Source organism: Salvelinus alpinus, chromosome 9 (genome assembly GCF_045679555.1).
Source record: "Salvelinus alpinus chromosome 9, SLU_Salpinus.1, whole genome shotgun sequence".
Lineage (NCBI taxonomy): Eukaryota > Metazoa > Chordata > Actinopteri > Salmoniformes > Salmonidae > Salvelinus > Salvelinus alpinus.
The window spans coordinates 59,364,632-59,381,008 of NC_092094.1; positions in this window are offsets into that span (position 1 = coordinate 59,364,632).

The window sequence follows — 16,377 nt, forward strand, 5'->3', positions numbered from 1 at the left end:
CCTTATTAACATAAGTATTCAGACCGTTTGCTATGAGACTCAATTGAGCTCAGGTGCATCCTGTTTCCATTGATCATGCTTGAGATGTTTCTACAACTTGATTGGAGTCCACCTGTGGTAAATTCAATTGATTGGACATGATTTGGAAAGGCACACACCTGTTTATATAAGGTGCATGTCAGAGCAAAAACCAAGCCATGAGGTCGAAGGAATTGTCTGTAGAGCTCCGAGACAGGATTATGTCGAGGCACAGATCTGGGGAAGGGTACCAAAAAGATTTCTACAGCATTGTAGGTCCCCAAGAACACAGTGGCCTCCATCATTCTTAAATGGAAGACGTTTAGAACCACCAAGACTCTTCCTTAGGGATGACATGTCAGCAACAAACGCTGACACTACTATGTCCAAGTATATCGGACCAAATTCTGAAAGACAAGAATTGCACTTTTGAATTCCGTAAAGTCAGTGTGGAAGAGATGAAAAAATTGTCTATCAACAATGACAAGCCACCAGGGTCTGACAATCTGGATGGAATATTACTGAGGATAAAAGCAGATGATATTGCCACTCCTATTTGCCACATCTTCAATTTAAGCCTACTAGAGAGCGTGTGCCCTCAGGCCTGGAGGGAAGCTAAAGTCATTCTGCTACCCAAGAATAGTAAAGCCCCCTTTACTGGCTCAAATAGCCGACCAATCAGCCTGTTACCAACCATTAGAAAACTTCTGAAAAAAATGGTGTTTGACCAGATACAATGCTATTTCACAGTAAACAAATTGACAACAGCATGTCAGCATGCTTATAGGGAAGGACACTCAACAAGCTTACACAAATGACTGATGATTGGCTGAGAGAAATTGATGATAAAGTGATTGTGGGGGCTGTCTTGTTAGACTTTGACATTATCGATCATAGTCTGCAGCTGGGGCTTTACGCCCCCTGCTATAATGTGGATAAAGAGTTACTTGCCTCACAGAACACAGAGGGTGTTCTTTTAAGAAGCCTCTAAAATATAATCCAGTTAGAATCAGGAATTCCCCAGGGTAGCTGTTTAGGCCACAGCATGGAACTGAGAAAATACTATACCTCCCAGCATCTCGGCTCAGCGACTTGAAGTTTTGATTTAACTCCAAGGATTCATAAAAAATATAATCCGTCTGCCTCGCCAAGAGGTCTTGCATCTCCCTAAGAGTTACGTCAAGCAACACATGTATTGTTGTAGCAAATCTAGTATCAAACAGTACACAATATATATGCGTAACGTAAGGCAGTTCAATTTCAAAAACACTGGTGAGGAACACAATTTATGCAAGAAACCCAGTAGGGTATTGGCATGTGGTTGTGTGCAATGTCATTTAAAATCCTCTCCATCATCAGCACAACAACTGAAGTTTTTGGCCCAAACAACCCTTTTGCATGTTGCTAGTTCTTTATCTGCTTGGTAAGTGAGGCATATGCATTCACAGACCTCACAGACAATGCCACACCACAGGAAAATGAAAACACGCATTCAGCAGGACACACTGTTTTTCTAATGTTCATATATAAATATGTAATGTGGAACGAACATGCCTCTGATGTGTAAACCAAGGAATCATGTCGGCTCTATTCATGGCAATTCTATCTGCAACGTTTGTCAACTGAACGTGGCCCTGGTATCAGGAAAACTCCAGGGTACAATTGGTGTCATGCTGAAGTACAGAAAGTTAAAACTGCCATAAGAGCAAATACTGCACTTTATGTTTTTTATGAACACGTTCCCCTGCCCCAGTTCAAGCCAAGAAGTAGATCATAAATGAGCTGGCTGTAGCCAGTGTAATCCTCTTCCCAACTGAGCCACACAGGACCAGAAACAGGTGGATATTTACTAAGATAACATTTGATCACCTCTCATAGTCAGAACAGGTTTTGCAGTTTATGCCGATCTTCATTTGAACAAAAACACTAACTGGTCTAGACTGATCCCTTCCAGCATAGTGAATAGTGTATACTGCAAATTAAAGAAATACTTTCAAGTTTTCAGTCAATGGACCCTGGTTAGGTGCATTTCTCAGGGGCAGTTATCACTGCTGTCCATTAATGCCACGGCATAAGATAATATTGTATTTTACACTAACCTCTGCCCGTGCCTATTGTTACCTTAACATGAACTCACAATCGGACATTGAACTTCAAATCGGAAATTAGCTTGGACGGTACTAATAGAAGACTCTTCAAATCATATAGTAATTATTAATATTGATTGTGTGTTCTGAAGGTTTGGTCATTAGTCATTAGCAATGACAAAGTAGCCACCCTTTGCCTTGATGACAGCTTTGCACAATCTTGGCATTCTCTCAACCAGCTTCATGTGGTAGTCACCTGGAATGCTTTTCCAACAGTCTTGAAAGAGTTCCCACATATGCTGAGCTCTTGGCTGCTTTTCCTTCACTCTGGGGTCCAACTCATCCCAAACCATCTCAAATGGGTTGAAGTCGGGTGATTGTGGAGGCCAGATCATCTGATGCAGCCCTCCATCACTCTCCTTCTTGGTCAAATAGCCCTTACACAGCCTGGAGGTGTTTTGGTTCATTGTCCTGTTGAAAAACAAATGATTGTCCCACTAAGCGCAAACCAGATGAGATGGCGTATCGCTTGCAGAATGCGGTGGTAGCCATAATGATTAAGTCTGCCTTGAATTCCAAATAAATCACAGACAGTGTCACGAGCAAAGCACCCCCACACTATCACATCTCCTCCATGCTTCTCAGTGGGAACCACCAATGCACAGATCATCCGTTCATGCGGAGATAATGGAATCAAAGATCTCATATTTGGACTCATCAGACCATAGGACAGATTTCCACAAGGTCTAATGTCCATTGCTCGTGTTTCTTGGGCCAAGCAAGTCTCTTCCTCATATTGATGTCCGTTAGTAGTGGTTTCTTTGCAGCAATTCAACCATGAAGGCCTGATTCACGCAGTCTCCTCTGAACAGTTGATGTTGAGATGTGTCTGTTACTTGAACTCTGTGAAGCATTTATTTGGGTTCCAATCTGAGGGGCAGTTAATTGCCGATTTCTGAGGCTGGTACTTCTCATGAACTTATCCTCTGCAGCAGAGGTAACTCTGGATCTTCCTTTCCTGTGGCGGTCCTCATCAGAGCCAGTTTCTTCATAGCATTTATTGTTTTTTGCGACTGCATAAATGTTATGCATTGCCTGACCTTTATATCTTAAAGTATTGATGGACTGTTGTTTCTCTTTCCTTATTTGAGCAGTTCTTGCCATAATATGGACTTGGTCTTTTACCAAATAGGGCTATCTTCTGTATACCAGCCCTACCTTGTCACAACACAACTGATTGGCTCAACAGATTAAGAAGGAAAGAAATTCCACAAATCAACTTTTAACAAGGCACACCTGTTTGTTGAAATGCATTACAGGTGACTACCTCATGAAGCTGGTTGAGAGAACGCCAGTGTCAAACCCTGATCTGTTTCACCTGTCTTTGTGCTTGTCTCCACCCCCCACCAGGTGTCTCCCATCTCTCCTCATTATCCCCTGTGTTTATACCCGCTTGTTCTGTTTGTCTGTTGCCAGTTTATCTACCAGCATGTTCCCTGTGCTCTAGTTTTTCATTTTCTTAGTCTTCCTAGTGCTGACCTTTCTGTTTCTCCTGACCCTGATCCTGCCCGCTGTCCTGTACCTGCCTGATTTGGATTATGACCCATTTCCTGTCTTGATCTACCAATTGCCTGCCGTCCTATGCCTGTCTGATTTGGATTACAAACCTTTGATTACAAACCTTTGAATTACAAACCTATAATATAATCTGAGACTCGTACTATCTACCTCCTGTGTCTACATCTGGCTATTTGCCTGAGCCATGATAGTACGAACTGGCCATGACTGACACAGAAGACTCAGACCAGCTCCACAACACTGTCTCCCAGCAAGGAGCCACAATTGGAAGACACGAAGAGTTACTACAATGCTTATGTAGGGACTCCATACTCTGGCAGAACGCCATGACAATGCGATCAATACATTGCTGGAGCATTTCCTCGAAATCCCTACTAGGCAGCAAGCCACAGAAGCAATCCCCAGACTCTCAGCAACACCAACACTAGTAAAGCTTCTTCCCAGCCTACCCCGGTGTCCCAAGAACCTCGCTTACCTCCTTCGGAGCGCTACGCTGGAGATTCTGGAACCTCCCTGGCCTTTCTCTCCCAGTGCTCCCTCATCTTTGAGCTGCAGCCTTCTTCGTTCCCCCCTGGCCGCTCGAAGATAGCGTACCTCATAATGCTGATGTCCGGGAGGGCACTCGCCTGGGCCACAGCGGTGTGGGAGCAACAGTCTGCCATTTGCCTCAGTCTGGAGGAGTTTGTTGCGTAGGTACGTAAGGTGTTCTATTGTCTGTTGTCAAGGAGAGAGGCTGCTCGTAAGCTGCTCCAGCTACGTAAAGACTCCCGTAGTTTGGCAGACCACGCAGTGGATTTTCGCACGTTGGCGGCTGAAGGTACATGGAACCCGGAAGCCTTGTTCCACATGTTCCTTCACGGATTATTGGAAGTGATTAAGGAGCTGCCCATGGACCTCGATTCCCTCATAGCCTTGACGATCTGGATTGATGGGTGGCTACGGGAACGTTGGAGGGAGAGGGAATCTGTTCCCTGTCGCCCTCGCTCATTCTCAATTCTCACCTCGCCTCCGAGAAATCGTGGAAATCACCGAAGTCTACATTTCCGAATGAATCCGATGTCACCCGAGTTCTCTCGGGAATCACCGAGGGCTGCTGACTCGCATCCTCTGGAGCCTATGTAATTTGGCAGGGCTAGATTGTCTCCAGCTGAGCGCTTATGCAGACTAAACACCAAGAGCTGTCTGTATGTTGGCACTACCGAACATTTCTTATCTACCTGCCCATTAAAAAGACCAGGCTCATCAGTAGGTAGGAGTACATTGGTGAAACATACAGGGAGTTTCCAATCCCTTACTACTCGTAACCTCCTCTATGCTACCCTGTTGTGGGGAGGCCAGTCAAAATCCATCCAGGTGCTTATTGACTCTGGCCCAACAAGAGCTTTATGGACACTACCCTGGTGTTGGAGATGGGCATCTCCACTCAACCCTTTTCCATTCCGATAGACGTCAGAGCACTGGATGGGCGCTCTGTTGGCAGAGTCAACCACAGTACGGTTCCCATCCACCTGTGAGTGTCAGGCAACCACAGTAAATCCATGTAGATTCTGCTGCTGGAGTCTCCTCATGTACCTATGGTTTTAGGGTTTTCATGGCTCCAGAGGCACAATCCCCTTATTGACTGGACTGTGGGGTCTATCATGGGTTGGAGCCTGTTTTGCCATGCTCATTGCCTGCCCTGGGATGTCTCCCTGCTGGATTGGGAAAAACCTTGGATCTCTCTGCCGTTCCTGCGGAGTGCCAGGACTTACAGGAGGTTTTCAACTCTGCCCGAGCCACATCTCTTCCGCCGCATCGGCCCCACAACTGTGCTATAAACCTTATCCCGGGCACCACCTCGGGGGCAACTTTATTCCCTGTCGGGTCCGGAGACCCGAAGGAAGGGTATATTGAGGACTCTCTCACAGCAGGGATTATGCATCCATCTTCCTCCCCCGTCGGCGCAGGGTTGTTCTTTGTGGAGAAGAATAACAAGACCCTGCGTCCCTGTGTCAAGTACCGGGGTCTCAATGACATTACTGTTAAAAACCGTTACCCGCTACCACTCATCTCCTCAGCTTTCGAGCATCTCTAGGGGGCGATCATCATCTCCAAGTTGGACCTTCGGGAACGCCTACCTTCTGGTTCAGATTTGAGAAGGAGATGAGTGGAAGACTGCCTTTAACAAGGCTAGCGGGCACTACGAGTACCTGGTGATGCCGTTCGGACTGACCAACGCTCCCGCAGTGTTCCAGTCCCTGGTCAATGACGTGCTCCGAGACATGTTGAACTGATTTGTGTTTGTCTACCTCAACGACATCCTCATCTATTCCCGGTCAGCTCACCAGCACATCCTCCATGTTCTACAGGTCCTCAAGCATCTCCTGGAGAACAAGCTTTTCGTGAAGGCGGATAAATGTGAGTTCCATCGTTCCACCATCTCCTTCCTAGGAAATATCATTGCTGCAGGGAACATTCCGATGGACCCTGAAAAGGTGAGAGCGGTGGTGGATTGGCCTCAAGCCACATCCAGAGTGCAGCTGCAATGTTTCCTGGGGTTTGCCAATTTCTACCATCGTTTCATCCGGGGTTACAGCATCTTTCCTTCCCTCCTCTCTCCATTCACCTCTCCCAAGGTTCCGTTCATATGCTCTCCAGCAGCTGACCGGGCGTTCTCAGACCTCAAGCAGAGATTCACTACAGCCCCCATCTTAATCCATCTGGACCCGTCCCGTCAGTTCGTGGTGGAGGTTGACACCTTTGACCTTGGAGTGGGGGCTGTCCTGTCCCAGTATTCTGCCCAGGACAGGAAGCTGCATTCCTGCGCCTTCCTTTCTCATCGTCTTAACCCCACTGAGAGGAACTAGGATGTGGGAAATCGAGAATTACTCGCTGTCAAGATGGCGTTGGAGGAGTGGAGGCACTGGTTAGAAGGGGTGTAACAGCCATTCTTGGTGTGGACGGACCATAAGAACCTGGAATATCTCTGCACCGCCAAGCACCTCAATTACAGGCAGGCGAGATGGGCCCTGTTATTCACTCGTTTCCATTTCACTATCTCCTACCGCCCAGGGTCAAATAGTGTGAAGCCTGACGTACTCTCACGCCTGTACAGCCCCGCTACTACACCGGACCCCGAGACCATCCTCCTTCCTGTCTAGCGGCTGCTATCATCTGGGTAATCGAGCATCTGGTCTCACAAAGCACAGTGTTTCCATTCCTTGAGACTCACCTGTCATCCTGGCTCCCGTCGGACCATGGCTTTCGTCTGTCAACGTTTTTGGTGGCCCACCGTGGTTCCTGACGTCTCTGCATTCGTTGCCGCCTGTACTGTGTGTGTGCAGGACAAGACTCCGTGGCAAGCTCCGGCTGGCCTCCTTCAATCACTCCCTGTCCCTCACCACCCGTGGTCCCATATATCGTTGGACTTTGTCAATGGCCTCCATCCGTCAGATGGCAACAACGCCATCCTTATGGTGATGGACAGGTTTTCCAAAGCTGGTTATTTTATTCCCCTTCCTACGTTGCCCTCAGCTAAGGAGACGGCACGGCACATGGTGCAGCACATCTTCCGTATCCATGGATTGCCGGTTGACATACTCTCCGATCACGGTCCTCAGTTCTCGTCCCGGGTCTGGAAGGCGTTCTGCACCCTCATTGGGTTGTTGGCCAGCCTGTCCTCCAGTTTTCATCCCCAGTCTAACGTCCAGTCGGAGCAAGCCAATCAGGACCTGGAGATGACTCTTCACTGCCTCATCTCCACCAATCCCATCACCTGAAGCCAGCAACTTGTGTGGGTGGAATATGCTCACAACACCCTTCCCTGTTCTGCCACGGGTCTCTCGACTTTTGAGTGTTCCCTGAGATATCAGCCCCCTCTCCTCCCAGAGGAAAAGGTCATCATACCTTCTGCCCAGATGTTCGTTCGTTGCTGTCACCGTACCTGAAAGAGAGCCCGTGCCGCTCTTCTCAAGACCACCTCCAGGTACCGGCGGACCGCCGCCGGGCCCTTCTCCCCGCTACCATCTTGGGCAGAGGGTATGGCTGTCCACTTGGGATCTCCACCTCCCGGGGGAGTCCTGCTAACTTTCCCCCCCTTTTATCGGAACTTTCCCCATCTCTAAGGTCCTTAGCCCTTCTGCTGTTCGCCTTCTAATGCCCCGCACTCTCCGTTTATATCCCTCTTTTCATGTGTCTAGGATTAAACCTGCCTCACAGCCCTTTGTCTCATGTTTCCAGGCCCACACCTCTCCCCCGTCTCATTGACGGCCAACCGGCGTACACGGTGAGGCAGGTTAGACCGCGGGGCAGGGGATTCCAGTACCTGGTTGATTGGGAGTGTTATGGACCGGAAGAGAGGTGCTAGGTCCTCGCTAGGGACATCCTGGACCCAGCCCTCATCGGTGAGTTCCACTGCCGGCACCCCGGTCAACCAGGTATGTGCCCAGTTAGGATGCACTGTCACACCCTGATCTGTTTCGCCTGTCTTTGTGCTTGTCTCCACCACCCATCAGGTGTCTCCCATCTCCCCTCATTATCCCCTGTGTATTTATACCTGCGTTTTCTGTTTGTATGTTACCAGTTCGTCTTGTCCTTCGAGCCCTACCAGTGTTCCCGGTGCTCTAGTTTTTTTTCTTAGTCTTCGCAGTTCTGACCTTTTTGCCTGTCTTGACCCTGATCCTGCCCGCTGTGCTATGACTGCCTGACTCTGATTTGGATTACAACCCTTTGCCTGTCTTGACTTACCCTTTGCCTGCCCCTTGAACTATAATAAACTCTGAGACTCGTACCATCTGCCTTCTGTGTCTGCATCTGGGTCTTAGCCTGAGCCCTGATTGCTAATAGTGTGCAAAGCTGTCATCACGGCAAAGGTTGACTATTTTGAAGAATCTCACATATATTTTCATTTGTTTAATACTTTTTTGGTTAGTACATGATTCCATATGTGTTATTTCATAGTTTTGATGTCTTCACTATTATTCTACAACGTAGAAAATAGTACAAATAAAGAAAAATCCTTGAATGAGTAGGTGTGTCCAAACTTTTGACTGGTACTGTATATATTATATATGCAACATGACTGCAAAATACATGTTGGAATGTCCGACTGAAATACGGGACAAATCCCCCCCCAAAATTCTAAATTGGTTTGAATTTGTTGATAAAATATGGGACATGATTGTTTGTTTGCGGAACGCAGGACAAAGAGTCAGAATGCGAGACTGTCCCGCACAATCCATGACATGTGGTCACCCTAGCACCAAATGGGAAAACATTGACAGGTGAAAACAATATATACTGAACTAAAACATAAATGCAACATGTAAATGGTTGGTTTCATGAGCTGAAATAAAAGATCCCAGAAATGTTCCATATGCACAAAAACATATTTTTCTTAAATGTTGCGCACAAATTAATCCACCTGAAAGGTGTGGCATATCAAGAAGTTGCTTAAACAGCATGATGATTACTGGTGACAATAAAAGGCCACTCTAAAATGTGCAGTTGTGTCACACAACACCATGCCACAGATGTCTCAAGTTTTCAGAGTGCGTGCAATTGGCATGCTGACTGCAGGAATGTCCAACAGAGCTGGTTTCCAAGAGCTACCTCCATCATTTTAGAGAATTTGGCAGTACGTCCTACCGGCCTAACAACCGCAGATCATGTGTAACCACGCCAGCCCAGGACCTCCACATCTGGCTTCTTCACCGGTGGGATTGTCTGAGACCAGACAGCTGATGAAACTGAGGATTATTTCTGTCCGTAATAAAGTCATTTTGTGGGGAAAAACTCATTCTGATTGCCTGGGCCTGGCTCCCAAGTGGGTGGGCCATATGCCTTCCCAGGTCCGCCCTTGTGAAATCCATAGATTGGGGCCTAATGAATTCATTTCAATTGACTGATTTCCTTATGAAACTCAGTAAAATCATTTATATTGTTGCATGTTGCATTTATTTTTTGTTCAGTATACATGGTGGAAGCTCTTAATTTGGTTGGCTTTCACCTAGTCAGTTCTTTCAGATCAGGTATGTCACAAGTTTGAATAAGCATGGTTTTGTTTGGGTATGTTTTTGTTTTCTAATCCTAACCCATAACCTTAACCACTTTCTAATCCTAACCCATGCCTTAGCTGAACCTCTCATGCATGCATGTTTTTGAATTTAAAAAAAAACTTAACTAGGCAAGTCAGTTAAGAACATATTCTTATTTTACAATGAAATAAAGAAAAACCCTTGAATGAGTAGGTGTCCAAACTTTTGATTGGTGCTGTATATATTTTAATAAGTGCAACATGACTGCAAGTTACATGTTGGAATGTCTGACATGTTGGAATTTACTAACCAAAAAAGTATTAAACAAATCAAAATCTCAGTGCCTTAGACCGCTGCGCCACTCGGTAGCCGCGAGTGACGGTCAGTGCCGTTTAAGATGAGGGAGGACGGTTTCTTTTCATGAGCACAGCTTTTTATATATTTTAAATGATTTTATTTCTAGTAGAGCATATTGGATGACTGTCATTCATATTCCATTCACCCAGTTCAATGTAACAGTGATAAGTTTAGGCTACTACATGATACTAAAATGTTCCCTATACCCATCATGAGGTTGCTACAAACTAGCCTATGAATGAAAGTTTACAACGTAGGTGCACATAGATCGAGAGACAAATTAGAGGTGACAGACAGTGAAACATGGACTGACCCCTTGTACACTCTTGCCTGCATCTAACTGATCTAGGGTGTAATCATTAGTTGCAACAGTTGCAAACAAGAGTTTCTATTGAACAAATTCAAGTATGTTTATCGCCGTTTTGTTCAGTTTGCTTCTGTTTTAAGAAACATTTTTCAACAGAATCAGCCGAATGAAAGCACCCCTGATCACCTGAATCAACCTTTCCGAGCCAAACCGCTACACACAGCCTACATCGTTGTCATCATATTTGCTAAAGTACCGTCATAGCCAGCATAGCTAATAGAACTAACGCGTTAGTAAACCCGCTGCAATCACGCAGTAACGTTACAGTGTACAGTCAATAAGCTTTTACACTGGCGGGCCCTGTGGCAATAAATTAGTGAAACCAAAAGGTTACCTTGACTTGGAAGAGTTTCAGTGTTGTGTTGGATAGTCATAGCCAGCTAGCTAACATAGCATTCCTCTGTTTGAGCATGGTGTTTCAGTAAGCTGAACTAGCTAGCTGCATTTGCTAGCTAAGTAAGTGAAACTGAAAGTGAAAATAAAATCTCTACGTTTTTGAAGAAATTAAGGGGGGTGAGAACCATTAGACTCCTAGGTTTTGTATTGAAGTCAATATACCCAGAGGAGGATGGAAGCTTGCTGTCCTCTGGCTACACCATGGTGCTACCCTACAGAGTGCTGTGGAGGTTACTGTAGACCTTCTTTGAGAAATGGTGTGTTATAATCAATTATTTGGTGATGTGATTATATTTAGTATAGTTTTATCTAAAAAGGATAACTTTGTAAATGTTTAAAATCATATATTTTTATGAAGTTCACTGAGGAGGAGCCTTGATTGATGCATGTAAATATTGGCCATTTTATGAATTTTAGAATGTTTGCCTTTCTCTGCACTGTTGCAACTCAACATTTCTTGAGAGATCCCCAAGTGTACCTCTTCTTTCCATTCTACCCCTCTCTTTCCCTCCACCACCACTATGCCTCTCTCCTCCACTTCTTTCCCCCATATGCTTCCCTCTGATAGTGGGTAAAATGGCATGCTGGCAGGGGATGGCGCTGGGTTCCTCCCGAGAGCAATAAAGGCTGATTGAAGTTAAAACAGTTGGTCAGGCCTGCCTGCCCCGGCAACTGCTGGATTACCCACAGCCAGCATGTCATCTGTGAAATGAAGACTGTGATGGGAGGATAGGGGACAGAGAGGGAGGGAGAAGGAACCATCCACAGCAGAGAGGTGAGAAGAAGAGAGAGATAGAGGGATAACAGGAGGAAGTGTCCTTCCACCCAATGGTACTAAGATCCAGTGAAAAAGAAAGGGTCAGAGAAAGAAATAGGGATCAAACGGCAGGAAGAGAAGTAAAAAGTAGGATGGGGTCAGAGAGAGGGAAGGGCAGGCATGTTTGGCCTTTAGATTAATCATTTAATCTCTAGCCCCCCATGTATCACCATCCAACACATCTCCTTCTCACCCTGCTCTCTCATCCGTCTCTCTATCTTGTACTCTCCTCTTACCATTCTCTCTCCTTCTGTCTCTCTGTCACGGGTTTGGGGTCAAGATCATGCCGAAAGTCATACGGTTATAGGATTTCTCTGAAAGATACTCATGATTTATTTGTAGTTTGTCTCGGTTTGGAGCACCCTCCGACGGGCCTTGCTCGAACCAGTCCAAGTTCCATTGTGTTCTCGGGTGTTAAAAGTGTTGTCTCCCGCATGTGAGTTCGATGACAAGTGTTCCTTCTCCATGTTCAGACGTGGTTTTCAAGAGTGGTGGAAATGGAAGAAGACCCAATCCCGCCCCTTCAAATGGCACTTCATGGGATTCTCGCTCACTCTCATATTGCACATTTTCTATCCCCACGGAGGGTGTCCGGGTTCCGGCTCTGCTTAGACAAATTTTGTCTGGTTCACAGTGCGTTTTTGCCATTACATATGCCTACTGGGGATGATGGGTTCTGTGATGGAAGTAAGTTTTATTTTTGATATGGCACTTCCAGCGTTGATTGCTAGCCACTCACCTGAATGCATCTCGCAGCCTAAACCGGTCACTTTAGGTGAGGGTGCAACAGGTCAGCACCTCAGGAGTAAACGTCAGTTGGCTTTTCATAGCCGATCATTCTGAGTATCTCTACCGCTCCTGCTGTCTCTAGAGAGTTGAAAACAGCAGGTCTGGGACAGGTTGAACGTCCGGTAAACAGGTTAGGGTTCCATAGCCGCAGGTCAGAACAGTTGAAAACTGAAGCAGCAGCATGACCAGGTGGACTGGGGACAGCAAGGAGTCATCAGGCCAGGTAGTCTTGAGGCATGGTTCTAGGGCTCAGGTCCTCAGAGAGAGAGAATGAAATAGAGAAAGAAAGGAAGGAAAAGAGAAAGAAAGCGCAAAAGAGAGGGAGAGAAAAAGAGAGAGAGAATTAGAGAGAGCATACTTAAATTCACACAGGACACCGGATAAGACAGGAGAAATTCTCCAAATATAACAGACTGACCCTAGCCCCCCGACACAAACTATTGCAGCATAAATGTGCATATAAGTGGAAAGCGTTTGAGCTCTGGTACCAAGATAAAGAACTTGTTCCTTTTTAGTGCTCTATGAGGGGACATCCTTATATTCCTACAATAGCTTTTCAAGCATTCTCCACTTTTAAAGTATACATGGTCGCTGTCTCAGCATGTTTGGTGGGAATTGAAGGAACCTCACCGGGGCCTCGGCTCTTGAAAGTTGTACATTGTCTCAGACAGGTCTATAAACCTATTGAACACATTAAACTCGCCGCTGGTTTTGAAGGCACTATGTGTCCACCGTTGAGCCTCTGGAGTCAGTGGATCTGAAGATCCTCTTCTGCAAAACCTCCATGCTTATGGCTTTGTCCTTGGCTGAACATGTTGGGGACCTCCACACGTTATCCGTACACCCTTCCTGTACTCAGTTCGCCCCGGATGACTCTAAGGTGACGTTGCGTCCAAATCCGGCCTTCGTCCCAAAAGTCATGGCTATGTCCTACAGGTCCTTAGCTTTTGAGCTATTTCCCTTTTTTCCTCCTCCTTATGCTTCTGAAGAGCAACAGAGGTTACATGAATTGTGTCTGGTGCAATCTTTATGCACATACATTGAGCGGATCAGGATAACCATGTGACCAATGTTTTGTAATTTTTGCTAATCCAGTTTGTGGCAGGGCCCTCTAAGCAGCTTCTCTCCAACTGAACTGTGGAGGCTTTCTCCCTGGCATAAAGCTGGAAAGGGCAAGGGTTACCTAGCGGTGTACGCGCCCACTCCACCAGAGGTCTAGCAGCGTCTTGGGTGTTGGTTAATCTACCCATCGTGTCCGATTTAAAATATGCTTTACAGCAAAAACATAACATATGATTATGTTAGATCACCGCCAAGTCCAAAAAACACACAGCCATTTTCCCAGCCAAAGATAGCAGTTACAAAAAGCAGAAATAGAGATAAAATTAATCACTAACCTTTGATGATCTTCATCAAATGACACTCATAGGACTTCATGTTACACAATACATGTATTTTTTGCTCGATAATGTGCATATTTATATCCAAAAATCTTAGTTTACATTGGTGCCATGTTCAGAAATGCCTCCAAAATATCCGGAGAAATTGCAAAGAGCCACATCAAATAACAGAAATACTCATCATAAACTTCGATGAAAGATACATGTTTTACATAGAATTAAAGATACACTTGTTCTTAATGCAACCGCTGTGTCAGATTTCAGAAAAACTTTATGGAAAAAGCACACCATGCAATAATCTGTGACGGCGCTCAGATATAAATAACATTTCTCCGCCATGTTGGAGTCAACAAAAATACGAAATTACATCATAAATATTCCCTTACCTTTGATGATCTTCATCAGAATGCACTCCCAGGAATCCTAGTTACACAATAAATTGTTGTTTTGTTCGATAATGTCAATTATTTATGCCCAAGTAGCTACTTTGCTAGCGCGTTTAGTACACAATCGAAACTCACGACGCGCGTGCAAGTCCAGACGAAAAGTACAAAAAGTTCCATTACAGTCCGTAGAAACATGTAGAAAGACTGTTGACATCTAGTGGAAGCCTTAGGAAGTGACCCCATTTCCACTTTATCGATGTTTAGATTCAATCTTTAGGATGTTTTTAACATAAATCTTCAATAATGTTCCAACCGGAGAATTCCTTTGTCTTCAGACACACGATGGAACGCAGCTAACTCTCACATGAACGCGCATGGTCAGCACATGGTCAGCTCGTGGCACTCTGGGAGAGACCTTACTCAATCTCCTCTCATTCGCCCCCACTTCACAGTAGAAGCATCAAACAAGGTTCTAAAGACTGTTGACATCTAGTGGAAGCCTTAGGAAGTGACCCCATTTCCACTTTATCTTGGATAAGCAAAGAGTTGAAAACCTACAAACCTCAGATTTCCCACTTCCTGGTTGGATTTCTTCTCAGGTTTTTGCCTGCCATATGAGTTCTGTTATACTCGCAGACACCATTCAAACAGTTTTAGAAACTTCTGTTTTCTATCCAAATCTACTAATAATATGCATATCCCAGGATTTTGCCTGAGTAGCAGGCAGTTTACTCTGGGCACGCTTTTCATCCGGACGTGAAAATACTGCCCCCTACCCCAAAGAAGTTAAAGCAGCAGAATTAAAGGTAGACTAAGAGAAATGACGTACTGCGAGCTGCACCGCAGATATTGAGGTAAGAGAGAGATAAAATACTTCGCTCTCCCACAGTCACACACAGTCTCTGTGCATGTGCATGGGTTCCCACACCAGATAATCCCAATCGACTTTACCTCATCTTAAAGAAAATCAGCACTGTATTTAAACACGTTTCAACATCGATGCCCTCAGAAAGTTACATCCCAGCATTGCTACCAAGGTAACCCCTGCTACCACTAACACTGCCCATGCATACTTCAAAATACCCCTCATTTGCGCCGTAGTCCAGTTCCATGCTGTTACTATAGTGTGCTTCACCATTACTACTGCTCCTTCAGTTACTGTCCTTACAGCAACTGCTGTGAGAATAGCTATTGCATTGAACCTGTCTCCTCCTCCTGATCTCCTATTACCTTTGTGGTTCACTGATAGATCTAGGACCCAATCTTTCAGATTGGTCCCTACCTGTCTCCCATGGTTTTCTAGCCACCAACATCTCCAATGACATTCTATGTTCTGCAACAGTCGGTATCTGTGGATAATACTTCCCCTGTGCTCAGGTTAGTTACCCATCTCTCATTCCAAGGCTGATTTACACCCCACCCCTTTGTGAACACCCTCATTACAATTTAAACTTTGGTTCCCAATGGTTGATAAAAGCAGCCACCTTCTGACACATTCCTGTTACTGTCACTCTGTCCCACTGCTGGCGGTTAGGAATGAAGGAGAGATTAGTCCCGTTGTAAGAGTATCCAACCTTACAAACAGAATCATATGTTTCTGAATCACACTCTTCAGGAAATGTGATGCTATTATCACATCAAACTGCCCTTCCGGTGAGGTGGCCTCCTGTATACAAGAATCTGTAGCTAGTCTTTCAAGAGTTTTACCTTCTTCGAAGTTTTACTTCTCACTAAAAGTTGCCAATAGTGTCTGAAATGTTAACACTATCTCTGCTACTCCCACCATGATCTGGGTACAGTATGTGTGACGTTCAACTTGTCCTCGTAATGGTCTCTATATTGTGCACAATTAGCTGTCCTTCCTCTCCTACGAGCTATCCCCTGGTATTACTATACACACAGGAGTGGTATTGTTCCCCAGAGACTCTATTACCCATTTCCTTGAGTTATGAGCCACACTCTGCCCCAGTCACATTCCATTCCGCTCTCCCAATTCACTGTAACGTTACTGCCTTATGATTTGTCCCCCCAATATATCACTGTAAACATAATGTAATTTCAATAATGTTAATAACTTGTGCTGATTATAGACTCTTAATAGCACGTTTCTAAGTTTTAAAAGATTGCTACCCCCTGCCCTTTGCCTCACAATGGTTTGATCCACTGCC